The sequence below is a fragment of the Pleurodeles waltl genome, chromosome 6 (assembly GCF_031143425.1).
Source record: "Pleurodeles waltl isolate 20211129_DDA chromosome 6, aPleWal1.hap1.20221129, whole genome shotgun sequence".
Taxonomy (NCBI): Eukaryota; Metazoa; Chordata; class Amphibia; order Caudata; family Salamandridae; genus Pleurodeles; species Pleurodeles waltl.
Window position 1 is genome coordinate 147,336,939 of NC_090445.1, and position 20,933 is coordinate 147,357,871.

A 20,933-nucleotide genomic window follows, 5' to 3' on the forward strand; every position below is an offset into this window, starting at 1 on the left:
TTTTCACTTTATGAAAGTCCACAATTACTGACAATTTGGTTCAAATACAGTTTGATACATGAATTGGAAGGAAATAATATTGGTGCAAAAAGTCAATTTGCAGAACTGTTTTCAGCATAAAAATTATTTACTGTGTGTAATCCCTTGAATGGCAAATGTATTGCTCGTCTTAATCCGTCATCATGACCCTGTTTTACCATCCTATGATTAAATCGATTGCTCTTCCATTGAGTGTGCCCGATCACTCACACACGCGTGCACGCATACACACATCCACACACATACGTACGCACACATACCCTCACATAGGGGAATAGTGCTTTGGGGTGAAAATTATGTGTCTCTCTGGGAAAAGGTGTAAATGAATAAAAAATCAAAGCATCTTACCACTCAACTGAATGTCAGTGGTTGCACATGGTGCTCTAAGGGTGTCAATCTCTAATATGAGGCGGAAGTGTACATTTTTGTTTTTCAGCGTGAATTGACAAAGGTCAACATTTTTCACTTTATGAAAGTCCACAATTACTGACAATTTGGTTCAAATACAGTTTGATACATGATTTTTAGGAAAAATATATTGGTGCAAAAAGTCAATTTGCAGAACTGTTTTCAGCATAAAAATAACAAAAACTTTGAAAACTGTCTCCGCAAGATATTAATTTGTGCGTTTTTCCCCTGCAAACAGGATACTGTAGAAGTTTGCTCCTGAAAGAGTTTTTAGAAAGTATTTTCAAATGCAATACATTTGCAAAGTTTTTTCACACAATAATATGAAGTATGCTACACCTTAGAACCACAAGGTATCACTTTCTACTGTATAGCTCTATTAGGTGAACATTATGGCAGTCCTTTTAGTGTCCCATCAAAATCAGGCAATATACCGTTCAAAAATGAAAACATAACAAAATATCATTGATTGGTTTAACGTGTTTTGCAAAATGTATCATAATTGAACCGGTACATTACAAAATATTGTTTTTTTTCTAACTAAGGACTGGGAGGTTATGAATAGGCGATTAGTAACAAAAACGAGAAAAATAACTGATAAAAAATGTTGAACAATTGTAAAAAAAAATATAAAGAATGTAGTAGAGGGGGACCTATTAACACCTATTAAAAAAGAAGATGAAAAAGTTGCATTCACCCCCAAAAATTCTGAAATAAGATGAAAATGTACATATTTTGATATTTTCGTTTTTAATTGAGCTGTTTTAATGGAGCCACAAGTACCAAGTGGCAAACAATGTAAGCCCTTATTTACCACAAAGTGAATGAACCCTACATAAATTGTCAGTAAAATGTCAGCCATTTGACATGACTGTTGCGAAGACACAATTAGATGAGCAAGCCTAAAGTCACACCACTCCCTTCTTTAAAAGCTGTAAAAAAAACAGGCATTTCCTACATTACGTAAATATGCAAGCACACCCTACCTGCATGTTTTCGGATATTGCCTTCCTCATTTGCTATTCGAATATATTTTAAAACAGTGTCAGTAAAGTCTCTGTAAAAAATGAAATGAATAGCTGCTTTTTCCATACAACAAATAGGTAGTGCCCAAATCACTGAGGCAAATGTGCTTTACAAGTAAAATGGCTAATTGTACTGTTATAAGGTGTGCATACATTAATACCTTGCCTTTCTTAAATCACTTCACTTGTGAGTTATAGTAGCGTACAGTGATGTAATATTATACATGAGTAAATCCCAGCCTAGCAGTGGGGAGTGGAAGAGAGTAGGTGGGGTTTCCCTGATATGTTTGGGACCACACAACCTTTTCAGATTACAGATCTGCTCAAACTCCCCTCATCACTTTCCACACGGAAAACGACGATGCGTTTACTCCTGCTTTAGGAATGATTACAAATGCTTTTAAAGTGAGAAGGGGTGGTACCATCCCAAAAGTTGATGTGGGTTTAAGAGGAGACCTTTCTCCATTTATCCTGCGCAGAAAACAAAGAAAAAACACAGCACGAGTGCTTACAGTTCATCAGGCCTACAATACACCCAATTTAGTAGGTGGGAACACAGCAAGGAGTATATCTTTCCAAATGTACTTTGGAAAAGATTTGTGTATCGCATGTCAGATATCTGCACCCATGCAAAGGTGTAACTGTGTGGGAGCAGGTTAACAACTTTTTTTGTGAATGGCACCGTTTTTGTTGAATTTTCACCTAGGCACATTCAATTCTGACATATAGGCAAACTAAGGCACATGGAAGTTTGCCATGTATCACAAAGTTTACTCCAAATGGGAAGCTAGGCCTTTAGTTCACAAACATTCTCAGAAGTACTCCTGGAGAGCTGCGACAGGAGCAGGTTCCCAATCATTCTTCTGGGAATGTCCTGTCACTGCTTCTACAGAAAAATGCAAAGAACTCACTATATGGTAAATTGAGCTTCTTGTGCTAATGAATTGTTTTCTCCTTGTGTCCTAGTCAGTGAACTGCTCTGTCTCCCATAGCTCCACTGGCAAGTAGAGCCCTCTGTTCCTCTTAACTCTGACCTCTGTCAGGAGTTCGAGGCCCTCCTCTACCCACAGTCTTCTGACTGCGCCTCATCCCTGGTGTCTAGTGGGAAAGCGCTGCCCTCTGCCTCTCTTCTCCTTTTTTCCTCTTTTGCCTCTGTTTCACTCTTTGTGTGATTTTCCTTTCGTGTTCTGTCCCTTTTGTCTTTCACTCTCTGCGTTTTACTCTCTCCTCCCTGATTCTTTCTCCTCTCACTCTGCTCACTCTCTCGCACTTTCGCTCACCACCCTTTCTCTCCCCTGCTGCCCCTGCAGCTCCGCCCGCTCCTCTCTCGTGCTGCATCCCCGCCGCTGCTGCCCCAGCGGCCATGCCCCCTTTTTTCATGCCGTTTTCCTCCCTCACTCCCGCCTCCCACCTGTCCTCTCCTCCCTACCTCCCTACTGAATGGCAGCCGCTGCACGGTAGGACGAGCAATATCACTGACCTAGTCAGTGAACTGCTCTGCCTCCCGTAGCTCCACCGGCAAGTAGAGCTCTTCGTTCCTCTGAACTCTGACCTCTGTCAGGAGTTCGGGGCCCTCCTCCACCCGCAGGCTTCTGCCTGCGCCACATCCCTGGTGTCTAGTGGGAAAACTCCGCTCTTCTACTAAGTGGCCTCTTTTCTCCTTTTTTCCTCTTTTGCCTCTGTTTCACTCTTTGTGTGCTTTTCCTTCTGTGTTCTGTCCCTTTTGTGTTCCTTTGTCTTTCACGCTCTGCATTTCACTCTCTCCTCCCCGTTTCTTTCTCCTCTCACTCTGCTCTCTCTCTCATTCTCGCTCTCCCCCTTCTCTCACTCCCCTACCGCTGCTGCCCCTGCGGCCCCACCCCCTCCTCTCTCTCGCGCTGCATCTTCTCTGCTGCTGCCGCCGCGGCCACGCCCCCATTTTTTGCGCCGTTGTCCACCACTGCTCCCGCCTCCCAGCTGTCCTCTCCTCACCCCCCTCCCTACTTAATGGCGGCAGCTGTGCGGTAGGACGAACAATATCATTGACCTAGTCAGTGAACTGCTCTGCCTCCCGTAGGTCCATCGGCAAGTAGAGCCCTTCGTTCCTCTGAACTCTGACCTCTGTCATGAGTTCGAGGCCCTCCTCCACCCTCAGGCTTCTGCCTGCACCTCATTCCTGGTGTCTAGTGGGAGAGCTCTGCTCTTCTACTAGGCTGCCCTCTGCCTCTCTTCTCCTTTTTTCCTCTTTTTCCTCTGTTTCACTCTGTGTGCTTTTCCTTCCGTGTTCTGTCCCTTTTGTGTTCCTTTTGTCTTTCACTCTCTGCATTGCACTCTCTCTCTTACTTTCGCTCTCCACCCCTCCACTGTCGCAGCTGCCCCTGCAGCCCGCCCCCTTCCTCTCTATTGTGCTGCATCCCTGCCGCTGCTGCCTCACCCCCTTTTTTCATGCTGTTTTCTGCCCCCGCTCCAGCCTCTCAGCTGTCCTCTCCTTCCCCCCCCCCCCACTCAATGGAGTCCGCTATGCGGCCACACTGCTGGCACGCCAAAGGCAAGCCCATCCGTGCCTGGACCGCGCCCAGCACCGGAACTCCTAGTTCTCGCTCCCCCCACCACTGCGACGCATGATGCCACTACAACGCCATCACCCTCCATGCGCTCAATGCCGGCCACTTATCCACCTGCCACCAGGCCACCCGGTGGCTCACCCGCGGACTCTTCTCCTGTCAGAGCTGCACCTTCTCCAGTCTCCATGCCAGCGACCCGCCCACCAAGGTAGGACACAACCATCTCAGATGCATCCTACTTAACACCCGCTCCGTCAACAAACATGCAATCGAACTCTGGAACCTACTCGACTCAGCCTCCCCGGATGTCACCTTCCTGACCAAGACCTGGATGAACCCCTCCTCAATGCCCGACATCACCATAGCCATCCCAGACAGCTACAAGACTGCCCGTAGCCCCACAGGAATACCTTCAGAATCACGAAAAGCACTGAAGACACCCTCAGCGCCACCAAACACCTATACTTCCAGATCCACACCGATCCAAACACCACCCTCAGAGGGACCCTAGTCTACAGACCCCACAGGCCCCAACAGCAGTTCAGCGACTTCATCACTGACGTCGTCAGCATGCACGCGCTTACATCCACATATTCCTTGAGGACCTGAACTTCCAGCTCGAGAACACCAAGTATAACAAATCCACCACCCTGCTCGACAACCTCGCCAACCTCGGACTCAAGCAGCTCGACACCACACACACCCACTCTGCAGGACACACGCTCGACCCCCATCTTCTCTGCCAGCAAACACGTCTCCTTCAGCCACACCACCGAACTCCACTGGACAACCACTGCTGCATTCACCTTCGAGAAACCCACAATGCACCACCACCCGCAGCAGATTCCCCACCGCAGATGTAACAAGCTCACCAAGACCAGTTGATCACCACCCTCTCCCGGAACCCACCAATCAACACCACCAACACCGACACAGCCGCCCCAACCTCAGGCAATGGATCGATTCTGCAAACAATCTTGCACCGATCAAGAAACCTTCAAACTGCTGTACAGACAAAAAGGCCTTGTGGTTCACCGCCGACATCCAAGAATCCAAGCAAACATGCTGAAGAATCGAGAAGAAATGGCGCCAAGAAAAGACACTGGACAACCACAGCCTTCAAGAACACTATCCTCAGACACCACCAACTCATCCGAACCGCCGAAAGAACCTCCTTCAAAGAATGCATCGATAAAAATGCACACAGCTTTAAGGAGCTCTTCAACATCGTGAAGGAACTCTCCAACCCCGGTTCCAACGCCAACGACATCCCTCCATCGCAAGACCTCTGCGACTCCCTAGCCACCTTCTTCTACCGCAAGATCGCAGACATCCATGACATCTTCAACACCCAGACTCCCCCGTCAACCACCGACACCACAGACTCACTGCCCCCAGCCACACCAACCTCCTGCTCTCCTGGACCCACGTAAATGACGACGACACCATCAAAATCATGAACACCATCCACTCGGGCTCACAATTCAACCCCTGCCCTCACCATACATTCAACAAAGCGAGCTCCGTCATTGCACCCCAACTCCAGAAGATCATCAAAAGCTCCTTTGAGACCGCCACCTTCCCGGAGAGTTGGAAACATGCTGAGATCAACGCTCTACTCAAGAATAGAGTATGGACAAATTGGCTTGCTGTGGAAAACCAAGAATGGATCATGGAAACCCAAGAGAGCAGGAGGAAGGAAATGAACCTTGGGATTCAACAAGACGAAAGAGAGAGATGAGGAACAAGAGACGCCCAGCGAGGTACAAGGACTATTTGCTCAATTATTAAGGAAGGGAGATATGTTATAATCTACAAAATGGTACAAAGGAAAAATACAGACTCACAAAGAAATGTAAATAGTTATCTCAAGTAAAAGTTAAAATAACATTTAAATAATAGTGTATGGGATGAATTAGAATTGAGAATGGTATCTTCTGTGGTTCCTTAGAATGTAGTGGAAGTGGTACGCCCGGGAGTTTACAGTAGAATGTTAAGAATGTAAGCAGAATGTGAGAACGAGGAGACGGAGTTCGGGAAGCGTTAAATAAAGAACCGCTTAACAAGTCATCAGGAACTTGTAGTTACGTTATTTACAACAGAAGGCCATCCCCAAATGGATGAATAACGGCTGCCTGAAACTGAACTCTGACAAGACTGAGGTCCTCATCCTCGGCTCCACCTCCTCTGCTTGGGACGACTCCTGGTGGCCTGCCACATTGGGAACCGCAGCGACACCCACCGACCACGCACACAACCTGGAGTTTATCCTGGACTCATCGCTAACAATGCCCCAGCCAGTCAATACCATCTCTTCCTCCTGCTTCCACACCCTTTGCATGCTTCGGAAGATCTACAAATGGATCCCCCCGAAACCAGAAGGACGGTCACCCAAGCCCTCGTAAGCAGCAGACTGGACTATGGCAACGCCCTCTATGCAGGAACGACGCCCAAGCTCCAGAAAAGACTGCAACGCATACAGAACACCTCAGCACGCCTCATTGGGCATCACAGTCCACTTGAGAGACCTGCACTGGCTCCCCATCAACAGGAGAATCAGGCTCAAGCTCCTCACCCACGCTTACAAAGCACTGCACAACGCCAGACCAGAATACCTCAACAGACAACTCTCCTTCTACACCCCGACCCGCCAGCTTCTCTCCACTGACCTTGCCCTCGCCACCGTTCCATGCATTCACAGAAAGGCCATGTCTGGTAGATCAGTCTTCCACCTCGCCGCCAAGACGTGAAACACTCTTCCTATCCACCTGTGACAGACACAGGACCTGCTAACCTTCAGGAGACACCTCAAGACCTGGCTGTTTGAGTTGTAGCAGCACCCCTTCCCCCCTCAGTGCCTTGAGACCCTCACGGGTGAGTAGTGCACTTTACAAATGCTATGGTTGATTGATTGTGGAGAACATTTTTCACCTTGGAGAAAGGTCTTTCTCTACATCACAGCATGTATTCTCATTTTCACCATGGAAGGGGAGTTTCTTCAGTCATTTTCTGGGATACACCAACGAACATTTCCAGTGTTGCAAGGGGTCTGTAATTAGTTTGAGATAACCCACAAGCAATCCCCTTAACAATGCATTTGGACCACAAGGGGTTTGTACAGATGAAGGGGTCTTCCCTCTCCAAGGCTGGCATGTCAGATTATTATGGCGATTCAGAGAGTGGTAGTGGTTGTTAGGCAAAGGGAGGTGTGCGGTGTTCTTCCAGTGGGGGTTGTCAAGCAGAAAAATATACCTGAACCTTAGAGAGCCCTGTGGGTGAATTCAAATTTATAATCCACCTTTGGATTGTAGATGTAATGAGGTTGTTAAACCTATACCATTGGCTCAGGTCTGGGCAAAGTTCACAGAGTTCTCCTATACGGAACCCCTCAAAGTACAGAAAAAGCTCTGCGGTGGCACTCAGAATTCTGCGAGTGGGGGGAGTGTACGTCAAGCTGCTCGCGCTGATTTTTAACGCCAGGAGTTTGTCCCGCTCTGTGAAATCGGCGCGAGCAGCATAATGTGCAACCCACAAGGGTGCTGCTTCTTTTTGCCACTCGAGTAGATGTTCTACCCGAACAGCAGCTTCCTCAACGCGAGTGGCTGGTTTCTCAACGTGAGTGGTAGCGACCTGCCGTGACCGCTTGCAGTGAGAATTCTCACTGGGAGGTGGTCTATTATTTGATTTTTCTCTCTTGCCTGAGAGGAAAAACTCAGTTCCGTGCCACTCTGTGAAGTTTTTGGGACCTCTGAGCTAGGTGCGAAGTGGGTAAAGCTCAACAAACTCTGCCGGCGGAGCAGAACTCATTGCCCACCTCTAAGCGCTATTGCATTTCCAATAAAACAAACTGCATTCAGCACGTGGATGTGTTACACTGAGAAATTTATTGATTTGACTGTACCCCATTCATCCCCATAAATCTCGCCTTCAATGTTCCATTCTGCAGGCTTAGATAATTGTTTTTGGGAATCCGTAGATGTCAAAAAGCTCCTGAAATTCAACTGAGAAACTTTTGAGCGCTATGCAAAAAGTATGCAAGTGATGATATGGCCAGAAACGCCCCTAAAATGAATTTTTACTTCACGTAGAAATTAAATCTTCCAGATATTCCACAGAAACGCGTGAAGTTTAACTCACATTACTGTGCCATGTGATGCACTGTTTTACTCCCTAAATGAAGGCGCAAGGGGGCATTCACCGAAATAACTCAGCTGTAAAACTGTGGCCGCTCAGAGATCTGCTGACCTGGTCGGAGATGAAGTCTTTCCTTCATACATTGTTCTACGACACAGTACATGATGTGGGAAATGTCACGTTCCTAAGAAACGTCTGCATCAGGTGGCAGTGTAATGTCACACAGAGATGTTCCCAGTTAAGTGAGGACAATGTCCTCTGTGATGCATGTCTCCATCCTCCGACTATTGATAATGGATGTGCAATTGCTGCCACTGATGCATGGATTTCATGTCTCCCAGTCTGTGCACCGTCTCTCAGGGACTCTTTCTGTATTGTTTATCTACCTCAGTCCTTTGCAGTGTCCAGTGTTTTTTACACCTAACTACACATCTATGTATCTAAGCTGTACAAATCAAGGTACGGAGTTCCGAATAGTAAATCTATTCTTTCCGATATGCATTTACCCCTCGACATGTTGTCCTATTCTTGTATCACGACATTATTTATGTTGATATTCAGTAGTACTATTGACATTTTCTCTTCAGCTTTGTCTGTCTTGATTCCTTTCATGCTCTGTCACCCTTATTCCATTCTCTGTCTCCTCTCAGTCGTGGTGGTCTCTGTTGTTTCTCTATCGTGTTTTATCGCTCCATGTTTTTCTTTTCTCTATTTACTCTCAACTTCCACCCTTACATAGGACTTCTTACTCGTTTTATTCTTTACTCCTCCCTACATTTTCTCATCTATTCATATTCTTTGCTCATCCTTCCCTTTGCTGCATTTCTTAAAACTGTATTCATATTTATGTTTTCTGTCTTGCTCTTCCTCCTCACTTCTTTCTGTAGTCATGTTTTACCCTGTACCCTGCTCTCCTCTTTCTCTTACATCTCATACTATTCTGTTCTCCCCCCTCTTTCAGTATCATTAGCTTTTCTTTTGTCCTGTTCATCCTTTAACTCGGTAATTTAATATCACCCTCCTTCCCATCTTCTCTTTCCCTTTCACTTCATTCTTCGAACTATCGTTCTCTTCCTCTTTCTCCCCTCTTAGTATTTTGTCATCTCCTGGGTTTTCTATCTTCTAATCTCTCAATTATGTTTCAGAGAGGTATTTGGACTCCGGGGTATCAGACACGCGCCGGATGTCACGGATGTAGTGAGTGGCCATCAAAGACATCTCGCGCAGCATCCGTAGTCTGCAAGCACGTAAAGGACAGCTTCTTCCACGAGGGCACTCACTACAACTCCCATTGCACCCACTTTTCCAAATTAAAACTCAGCACATGTTTCACAGTGTTGATCTAGAAAGGCCAATACATAATAGTGTAAGGGATGAGTTGGACAAGTATTCTGTTATCAGAGAATGCTTACAACACACCATCAGGACAGCTCTACCCAAGTGTATTATAATGGGTTCTGCCCTCGAAAACCAACAGTTTTGGGGTTTTGGCTGGCAGATTGTTTTTACCTCTGCTGTTGGGTGAGCCTCCTAGTTGGAGTCTCACTGACTGTAGTGCTCGGAGTATGTTGACTGCGAGTTACAATGTCCAGTGTTCACCTTTTAATATAATTCCATCAATGGACACATACATTTCCCACCACACGTTAACATGCGTGTACAAGAGGTCTGAACAAGAGGACTGCTTTAACTCGGGCTGTCATCAAGTACCCCTAGGGCAGATGAGGCCTCATCTAAATTTTTAGGGTCAAGACTATACAGCACGTGAATATGTGCTCTCGCTAGCGAGACTCTATTATATACAATATAGGTCTTGCAACCCGCCCATTGCTTACCATTTGTTGGAGTCTGTGTTACTTTGCTTTGCTGCATCCTAAATGGCCAGCAGAGTCCATATGTCACTTCCATTAATTTCTCTGGTGCATGTACTGAGCGCAGATTGATTACATTTAATTATTGTCCGTTCACTGATCATGCCTTGATTGAAGTGCTACTTTTTACACACGTTACCGCTTTCGTCTCCGACCCATCACTTCTCCATGTTGCTGGCCCCTTCACCCCCACCTTCCCTCCATCCTTACCTGACCGTCCCACTCTTCCACCTGAAAATAAAAAGCGCAATGATGTGGCACCAGCGCTGGCCGCGTCATAGCACTTTTTTAATAACTTTAGTGTTAGCTTTGCTGCACACACTGCTGTACAAAACAACTATAAGGAATTGACAAACCCAATATGTCTCCCATAGCCAAGACCTATTGGCCCATATTTATGAAAAAGTGGCCCATCAGAACTGATACGCCACTTTTTCTGGACCCCCCAGCCCCTACGGTACCTAACGACACCCTGGATGTGCTGTACTTATAGTACGGCACACCATGGCGGTCGGTAGGATAATAACGTCAGGATTTTGGCGCTTTGCTACGCTAGCATCTAAAGTGTTGGCGCTAGTGTAGCAAAGTGCAAGGAGGCCCATAGGTTTCAATGGGAGCTTCATTTTAATGCCTGCCCTGAGCTGGTGTTAAAAATGATGCATAAAATGGCACAGTGAAATATGTTACATTTCATTGCACCATTTTTGCCGGCCTCCTAACGCCGGAACACCAGCTTCGCATACATTATGCATGGCGCAGGCATAATGTGGCGCAAGGGGTTACAAAGTATCATAATACATGCTTTGGCCCACTGTGAAAATATGGCGCTGGGAAAAGGAAATGACGCTAAGACGGCGCTTAGCTGGCGCAAGGGGCTCTCAAATATGCCTCATTGTCTTTATCAATGCTTGTTTTTTTTGTGGGTGGGGTCGTCCACACCCCTTGAAGGAGAGGACTTCATTGCTAAACAGTTCGAAATTGGGCTGGTTAATATTCACTTTCTATCGCTATACACAGTTCACAGATCACCTTTCCCTTTTCAGTCGATACACCTGTTTTGAAGAAAGTCTTTTTTTTTCTTAGTCGTACAGTTTTTGAAAGGGTGAGGGTTTGTTGAATCGAGGATCAGTGAGTAAGGTGACGGTGTGAATAAAGTATGGGCTGGTGGCGGTGGATCACGGACTTCTGCTTATCTGCATTTGTGTAGCCATCCAGAGGTCTCTATAGCTCCCTTGTGTGCACTTATCGGCACTCCAAATCAATACTCAAAATGACCGGTGCTAAAAAAAAAATAGTGCCTTTTCATTTGCACATTTTTATTGGGAAACAGCCATTACAACGCGGCTGTTTCCCCGACTAGCGTTTACCACGCATACCCTTACCATTACAATGAATTATCTTGTAATGGTATACATGGTAAGGGCTATGCGTGGTAGTGCTGGTAAAGGCTATTGGCGTCGTTACAGAAATACCATTCAGTTTCCTCAGAACAAGCTGAGGTAAGGGGGACTGGGCCAGTGGGTGGGAGGGGTACTGCTTTTGGGAGAGGGCGGGGGATGTTAGGTTTTAGGACAGGGCAATTGGTTCTTGGGATTAGGGTGGGGTGAGGGGGGATTAAGGCCTGAGGTTGGGGCAGTACTGCTTTAGGGATGGGGCAGGGGGTGGGAGGGTTGGGGTTTAGGGCTGGGGAGATGGTTTTCAGGCTTAGGGCGGGGGTGGGACTCGGCCAGGGGTGGGGGAGGGCACTGTTTTAGGAAGGGAGCAGGGGGTTAGGTTTTAGGGCAGGGGGGACAGCTTTCGGGCTTAGTGTGGGGGGGAATTGAGCATGGGGGTGGGTACTGTTAGGGGAGTTAGGTTTTAGAGTGGGGGCAGTTTTAGGCTTAAACCAGGGGGATTGGGTCTGGGGGTAATGTTTTAGGGAGGGGCATGGGTGGGGAGTTAGGTTTTAGGGCAGGGAAATGGTTTTTGGGCATAGGGTGGAGGAGATTGGGCCTGGGAGTAAGGGAGTACTGTTTTAGGGAGGGGATGGGGGTTAGCTCTTTAGGACAGAGGGGTCGGTTTTCGGGCTTAGGGCAGGAAGACGATTTTAGGGCTCAGGGGTGGGGATAGGGTTAGACTAATTTAGGGTTCAGTGTGAGGGAAGGGTATTTTTTAGAATGACTGGGAGGGGGGGTCGCACTAGGACCTTTACCAAGCATATGCCTTTAAAACACAAGCTTTTTCAACGTAATTCTGTGTAAAGGCATGCATGGTAAGGAACATGCGTACTAATGGCATTCTCATTGTAACGCATGTGTGGTAACGACGTATGTTGCAACGGAATGCGTGGTGCTGACATCTAACCATTTTTATATGGTTATGTCATACACAATGGCTGAAACAGTAATTATACGAAACTGAAGTTTTACACCAGAAAATCCCAAAGAAACTGCATTACACAGTAAGAAATACTGAACAATGGAAACCACAATTTTAAATGTGAAAGCAGGGCAGGCAAGCTCAACAAACTCCCTTCTCTTTATTCAGCTGATAAACTGCAAAAAAGGTCAACATGAGAATGTTCCGCTTTTTTAAGGGTTATTACTCCATTAGCATTTAATTGCTACACACTTCTATTGCACATGTTAAGTTATTTCTTATTAGCAGTAAGTGGGTTAAATAAGGTTAGCAACGCTTTCAGAATCAAGTCATTCCACTGCTGCTTTGGTGCCAGATTATTTCAGCAGTAGAGACCTAAAGTTATGTTATATTATATGAATTTATATAGCGCATGACTGCCCGAAGGCCTCGCAGCGCTCAAGGCTGGAACAGTAGCATCGAGAGTGAGAACGTTGGAAATCACATTTTAAATAGCCAAGTCTTCAAAGCATTACGGAAGGATAGTTCATGACTCATTGCTCGTAGGCTGAGAGGTAGAGAGTTCCATAGCTTCGCCCCCTGATACGCTAGGGATCTTCCACCCCATCTGGCTTTCTTCACATTAGGAATCACTGCCAGATATGCTGAGGAGGATTCGAGTGGTCTATTAGGTGAATAGAAGGAAGCTAAGGAACTCAGCATTTCTGGACCTCGATTATGCAGTGCTCTATGCATATGGCATAGTGTCTTGAATTGTATCCTCTTGGCCACAGGAAGCCATTGTAGCAAGGAGATTCCTGCCTTTATACATTAATGATTAGGTATGTTCAGCAGCTGATGTGCAGAAGCATTCTGGACTGTCTGCAACCTTTTAATCACGTAGTCAGGTGCGCCAATAAACAATGCATTTCCATAGCAATTTGTGAGCCAATCAATGCCTGTATGATGATTCTTTTAGCTGTAAGGGATAGGATTGTAAAAACCCTCCTTAAAAGCCTAAGGAGGCCAAAGGAGGTGACAGCTATTTTATTAGCTTGATGGGCCACTGACAATTGTGGATCGAGCCATACACCAAGACTTTTGATAGGTTCTTTAGGTGGGGGTAGATACCCAGGTCTTCCGTTATTGATGGATTTGGAATGGGCTTTGTTGCCCGAATATCATCACCTCTGTGTTATTATCATTAAGTTTTAGCTTGCTTCTGGTCATCCATGCCGCCACAGCTTGGAGGCATGGACCAAGTGCTGAACCTATAGTGCGGGAATCCTTTGATAGAGATACAACTAGCTGTGTATCGTCTGCATACGACACCAAGGCCAGCCCAAAGGGCTTGACTATTTCTGCGAGTGGTAACATATAAATATTAAATAGAGTGGGGAAGACCCCTGTGGAACTCCACATCTATTAATAATACACTCTGAGAGATATGATCTGTCTAAGACTTGAAATGACCTATCCTTGTGTAAAGGAGGTGATCCACTCTAAGGCCAACCAGATATTCCAATCTCTTGTATCCTATCTGGCAATATATCAAGATCCACCGTATCAAAGGAGGCGCTGAGGTCCAGGAGGATGATAGCTGTTTCCAAACACTGGTCTAATCGTCTTCTGGCTTCTTCCGTACCAGGAATCAGTGCGGTCTCAGTACCATGTAGTGGTCTGAAGCCCTTCTGGGTGGCGTGTAGGATATTATTGTCCTCCATGAAGTGGGAGAGTTGAGTATGGACATATTTTTCAGCTATCTTAGACAAGACAGGCAACAGTGAGATGGGCCTATAGTTGCTAAGAAGTACAGGATCAAGATTGGGTTTCTTCAGGAGTGGTTTAACAATAGCATGTTTCTACTGTTCTGGCACTAAGCCAGAGGCCATTGAAAGGTTTATATGATTTGCAATAATAGGAACCGTCACTGAAGCGCCTAAGGTTAGCACCTGGGGGGGGCTGAATCAAGGGGGATCCTGATTTAATGGTTGAAAGATATCTACTCACGTCTTCTTCAGATATCGGGGGGAGGTCTGATAGGATCGTGGAACCCATCGACTTTTGATCAGATACCTCCTGAACCTGATCCATAGCGCTAAGAAAATTCGAATAGATGTCTAGTACTTTCTTTGAAAATATGATGCAAGATTATTAAGATGTTCCTGAGATGCATCCAGGAGTGCCAAGTCCTCTTGTGGCTGGGTGATCTCATTGAGGACATGAAAGATCTCTTTAGGGGACTTAGCCGCCCGCTCAATCTTTGAGGAGTAATATCTAGTTTGAGCTGTTTTTATTTCAGTATGATAGGACCGAATAGCTTTCTTGTATTCTTGTTTTAATATTTCACTATATGACTTTCCCCATCTCCTTTCCCATTTCCTACATTCCCTTTTGAGATGCAGAAGATGCGAAGTAGTGTTCTAGGAGTAAGTGTATGTCCAATTTATGTGCAACTAGAGAGTGACAGTTAACTAAAAGAATTAAACATTTATTACCTTCTTGGGCTGCTGGATCCAAATTATCCAAGGTAAATTGCAGGGAACACAGACACACTGAACATTGGTGCTTAAAGTTCCTGGGGTCTACTATGGATGCAGACACCCTGGGTATCAGATCTTAGAGCATGAAGGGAGTCCGAATTATACTTGATTCTTGCATCTTTTATAGGGACCTGGCAGAATGACTGAGACCTAGGCCCGTTCTGGTGCAGACGGGTGCAGACGGGCTTGCCCTTGGTGCGCCATTGGCGCACCAGTGGCGCGTCCGCTGCGCGTCGCTTGCATCTGGGCTGAAAATAGCCAGATGCCGAGGTGAATAAAGACTGTACTGCCGACCGACCTAAAATGATAGCGGCAACACTGCTTTCCAAAAGGAGGAAAAATGGAGGGCAGAGGGCTGGATTCAACAATTCCCTACCGCCGAGGCCACTGAACACGGACCCAGGTGGAGGGAGAAATGAAATGAAGTTGTCCCTCACGAATTACGTGAAAAATACGTAGATGGCAGACCATGCCTACTTGTTTGTGCAATGTCAGCATTTTAGGCTACAATTAAAAGCGTTTCTTTAAAAATTAGGCTATTAAAAATGAAGACTGTCAGAAGTATTCTCTACTCTGAGCTTTATTAAAAACGTGAAGCTGAAGCAGCTTTCACTTACTCAGTTTCCATCCGCCATCCATCAGTTATATGTACTTACTTCATTCTTAGACTATGACACAGGCCATGCAATTGTGATTAAAGGATTTCCAAGGTGGTGTTGCGAAAGAAAAGGTAACCTTAACATTGCACCACCCGCAATCAATGCTCAAAAGAGGAGGGCCAAAGGGTTTAACTCCAGAATGGCCAGTGAAAAAAGATTCTTGTGATGGCAACGTGTCATTGATGCACCACATCTGAAGCAGGGTGCAGGAAAGATTGATTTAAAACACTATGCAGCATATTTTTTAAGCCCCTAGCACCACATTGCGCCACATTAGCGTCATTTTGTTTACGCTAATGTGGCCCACTGAGGCCAAAATCCTTGCGCCATGTTTACAAAGTGGTGCAATGCATGCATGCATTGCGCCACTTTGTAACACTTTGCACTACATTATTCCTGCGACAGGCATAATGTATGCAAAGGGGGAATTCCCCCATTAGGGGGGCTGAAAAAATGGTGCAAGGAAATCTAACAGATTTCCTTGCGCCATTTATTACAGCACTTTTAATGCCTGCTCAGAGTAAGCGTTAAAAAGGGGCTTCCATTATTTATAATAGGCCCCAATGTACTCTGCAGGAGTAGAGCCAATATGTTGGCGCAACTCCTGCAAAGTACATCAATAGTGTTGGACCTGGCCCTTTTTGCAGGGTCATCCCCAAACTTTTTGCCTCCTTCCTCCTATTTTTCCTGACCTGTTTTTGTTGGCTTTTGAACTCTGAGCACTTTACCACTGCTAACCAATGCTAAAGTGCAGATGCTCTCTGTGTAAATTGTACTGTTAGGTGGTTTATCCATGATTGGCATATTTGATTTACTGGTAAGTCCCTAGTAAAGTGCACTAGAGGTGCCCAGTGCCTGTAAATCAAATGCTACTGGTGGGCATGCAGCACTGATTGTGCCACCCACATAAGTAGCCCTGTCTCAGACCTGCCACTGCAGTGTCTGCAGTTTTAAACTGTAGATTCGACTTGGCAAGTGTACCCACTTGCCAGGCCTAACCCTTCCCTTTTCCTACATATAAGACACCCCTGAGGTAGGTTAAGGTAGAACATATACTATTGTGTTTTATATGTCCTGACAGTGAAATACTTCCAAATTTGTTTTTCACTGTTGCAAGGACTATCTCTCTCATAGGTTAACCTGGGGGCTGCCTTTAAACATGATTAAAGCGTAGATTCCCTTTGGGAGCAGATAGACATGTGGAGTTTGGGACCTTTAAACTCACAATTTAAAAATAAATCTTTTAGTAAAGTTGGTTTTGTGACTGTGTGTTTGAAAATACCACTTTTAGAAAGTGGGCATATTCTTGCTTGAACCATTTTTGTGACTCTGCCTGTTTGTGGATTCCCTGGCTGGGTTAGATTTACAGTTGGGCTGTTTGCATCTCTCTCCAGACAGTGACACAAAGGGGGCTGTGGTGTAGCCTGCATATTCTGAAGAGCCATCTCTGCTAGGAGGGAGGAGAGGAGTGGTCACTCGCACCTGAAAGGGCTTTGCCTGCCCTCACACAATGCAGACTCCAGCCCCCTAGTGTGTGTCTGAGGCCTTGCCTGGGCAAGGCAGGATTCCACAAACAAGTGAGACTTTTCTTTGAAGTAAGCCTACTTTAAAGGCCAAAATAGGTATAAGAAGAACACCCAAAACCACAGACTTTAGACACTTCTTGGGGTAGGCACTCTACCTCACAGACACTTCTGGACAAGAAACCTGCTGATGAAGAATCCCTGAACTAGACCTGCCAAGAGGCACAGCCTGCTAAAAACGACGCAAAGCCTGCCCCACGGTGAGAAATTCACCACACGCTGAACCGGAACGACGCAGCCCAACTTTGCAAGGAGAAGATTGACGCAGCACCTGCGGTGTGACCGGAACTTCAACGCGCGGCCCACCGGATCGACGCACAGCCGACCCGGGACGACGCAGCCCGACTTTCAGAGAAGAATTGATGCAGCACCTGCCACGCGGGAGACATTTTCATGCAACACCCACTGGATCAACGCAGCGCTTGTGACTTCGCTCCGCAAGCCCCAGATTCCACGCACTGTCCCCGGGGCGCCAGAAAACCCCGCAACCCGAAGAGGAAGCAAGTCCGTGCGCCGGAAATCGACGCAAAGCCTTCCCCTGCGTGTAAAATAACAACGCAAGTCAGTGTACGAAGGGGCGAAAGCTACTCACACCTCCCTGTTTTCCACGCATTGCCTCTTCTGCAGTCCCTTGTGGAGATTTTGAACGCAAACCAGGTACTTTGTGCTTGTGTGTGACTTACCCTAACTAGAGTGAGGGTCCTTGCTTGGACGAGGGTAACCTGAATGCCAACCAAACACCGCATTTCTAACATTGGTGATCAGCGGTGAGGATAGGAGTTGTATTTGTGCAGTGACATATAGTAACTAAGTATTCACTATCTACCCACAGTTGAAGGTCAGCTTGATATTTCATCTTTTTGCTTCTGGCTCTCTGATGTCCCCCTGGATATATTGTTGATATTTTTGGACTCTGGTTTTGGGTTGCACCTGTGAGGACTTGGCAGAATAGAAGTCAACTTTTGGCACCTGTTCATCTATAAAGAGAAGGAGCTAAGAGTATTCTGCAAGGAACGGGGACTGGCTGGAAAGAGGAAATCCAGAAGGGAGGGTCTTGAGTCAGCCCTGCTTCAGTGTGAGTTGAAACGCTGGCAGGCAACACTAACAGATGAGTCTGAGGAGGAGGAGTACTCGGATGAGGAAAGGGAACCAGTGAGAGATGAATGGCTCATAGCTCAGGAGCGATGGATGGAAGAGCTAGATGAAGAGATTGAGAGGGCTGAGGCAGAGAGAGCCTTAGCCCAGGAAAAAGAAAGGATTGCAGCTCAGGAACTGAGCTGTGAAGAGCTGAAACTGGAAGCCATAAGGGCTGAGTCCAGTTCAGATGGTGGTAGCAAAAATCTTGTATCCAGTACTGCTGAAGAAATGCACATGCCCAGAGATGTGGTGGCCTTCTTGAAGGAGGGAGTTGACACACACCAGGAGGTTCAGCAGTATGAGGTAGTTCCTGTAATGCACAGGGTCCCTGAGGAGGATTGGGGAACTGGCAGAGGGAGTCATATTCCTACTGAAGGGAGGGACTCTTTACTGGCTCTAGGAGAGAGTGACAGGGAGAAGGGATCCCCCCAGGTAGAAGTCCTGGTTTTGGAGTGAGGCGACATCCCAGAAGAGTGTGGGTTGAATGTCAGGGACAGTCAGGTACTGTCTCACCAGTCTCAGGAGGGTGATGTGGGGTGCTTCTTCAAGGCTGAGTCACTGGATGGTTTGGTGAAGGGTAGTTTGGTTAATTCATGTGAGGGGCTGAGTGATGTAATTGCTGGAGAGCATATGTCTAGTCCTTATTTTCCAGAGCTACGCCAAAATCAGGTGGAGTGTGAGTTCTCTGACCCCAGGGAGCTTACAATGGAGGCCGACCTCTGGGTGAGTACCAGAGAGTCTGAAGAGGCATTTGGGGGTGCTCCTGAAGGGAGTGGTCTAGGTGTTTCCCAACCAGGTGAGGTGGGAAAGGAGTGCAGTGTCCCAGTTAGGTCCCAGTGTAGTGGGATGGGTGAGGTACCCCATGTTCAGTCTCAGAGGAGAGGGAATGGGGATGGGCTGAGGCCCAGGGTGCCCGAGATCCAGTCCCAGGTCCTGGAGGGTTCCATGAGGGAATGCCAGAAGGGGAGCCTAGTCTGGACTTTAGGGCCATCTGTTGAGGGAGACCCCACAGTGTCAGGAGAACTTGGGGGGTAGCTGTAGCCAGCATCCCACCTGTTCTTGTGTCTGGCAGTACCACTCCTAGTGAGGGGGTGCAGAAGTCCAGACAGACGGTTTAGAGGGGGCTGCGGACACCAGTGGAGAACCTGGACGGTCAGGGGTTAGCTCTGAGAGCAAAGCCCCCCAGGAATGACCTAGGTGAGACCATTTCTGGTTTGGGGGGGATCCGAACTCTGCCTAATGGGAGGTGTCAGGAGACCTGCGCCAGCCAGACTCTTTTGTGGCCCTTGGGGACAGTGTGTCTCTTGTGGGGGGTGAGTGTACCCCCAATGAAGTCCTGGCGTGCCAGCCAATAGTTCAACCTCAGGGTGGTGACTCTGGGTTGAACGACCAGGTTCAGAGGATAAACTCTGACCTGGTGGGGGGGTAGGTGTGCCCCCCAGGAAGTCCTGGGTTGCCAGGCAGTGATCCAGTCTGAGAGTACAGACCCTGGACAGGAAAGCCAGGTTCAGGGTGTCCCCCTGACCTGGGGGAAGGGGCTACTGCTAATAGTGCCCCTTCCATGTTGTCTTCTGGTAGGGGGCACTCTTAGTTGAGGGGTGCAGGGCCCCAGAAGGGAGGGCAGGGGGAGAGAAGCATCACCCCTGGCCCTAGTCCAACCTGAAGGTACAGACCCCAGGTTGGAAGGCCAGTTGCAGGTTAACACCCCTGCACTGGTGGTAGAATTGAGCAGGACTGCTTCTATAAGCACCCTGACAATTTTGGACTCTGGGGGTGCCTCTCCAGGAGGGAAGGTACAGAGCCCCAGAGGGGAGGACCAGAGTCAGGCTGTCATCCCTGACCAGGTGGAAGGGGGAGTGGTCAAAGTGTGCCAAGCACCTGGGGCTACCGCCCCACCACTCTCCTCAGTCACAGTGGTTAGAGAGTCTTGAGAGGCCTGGAGCCTGGCTCTCATCCCTAACAGCTGCCAGTGGCCACTGTGGCTTGCTGTCCTGGTGGACAGAGTTGCCCCTGGGGGGTGGGACAAGAGTCACACATTGCCTCCTCTGTGGTCTCTTGCAGAGATCTTGAATGCAAACCAAGTACTTTGTGCTTGCAAGAGACTTTTATTGTTTTTAAGAGACTTAAGACACTTTGAGCCTGATTCTTACCTTGGCGGTCGGCGGAGAGGCGGCGGTTGGACCGCGAACAGACCGGCGGTCCAAAAAATGGCATTCTGACCGCGGCGGTCACCGCCGCGATCGACCGCCACTTCCCCACTCCGACCGCCACGGCGGTCATGACCGACGGGCTGGAGTTCGCACACTCCGGCCCGGCGGTCGACCCAAGACCGCCAACCGTATCATGACCCTGCTTACCGCCGCGGTTTTTGGCGGTCGGGAACCGCCATGCGAACCATGGCGGTAGGCACTATCGGGGTCAGGGAATTCCTTCCCTGGCACTGATAGGGGTCTCCCCCACCCCCCACTGCCCCCCACGAGTCCTCCCCCCACACCCTCCACCCCCCTGCCACCCCCCAGAGGTGGTACGAACCCCCTGCCCCCCCACCCCGACATGCACATACACGCACCCCGACATGCACGCACCCCCAACATGCACATATGCACACCCCCTACACACACACATACACAACGGGGGCACATACCCGCACACAT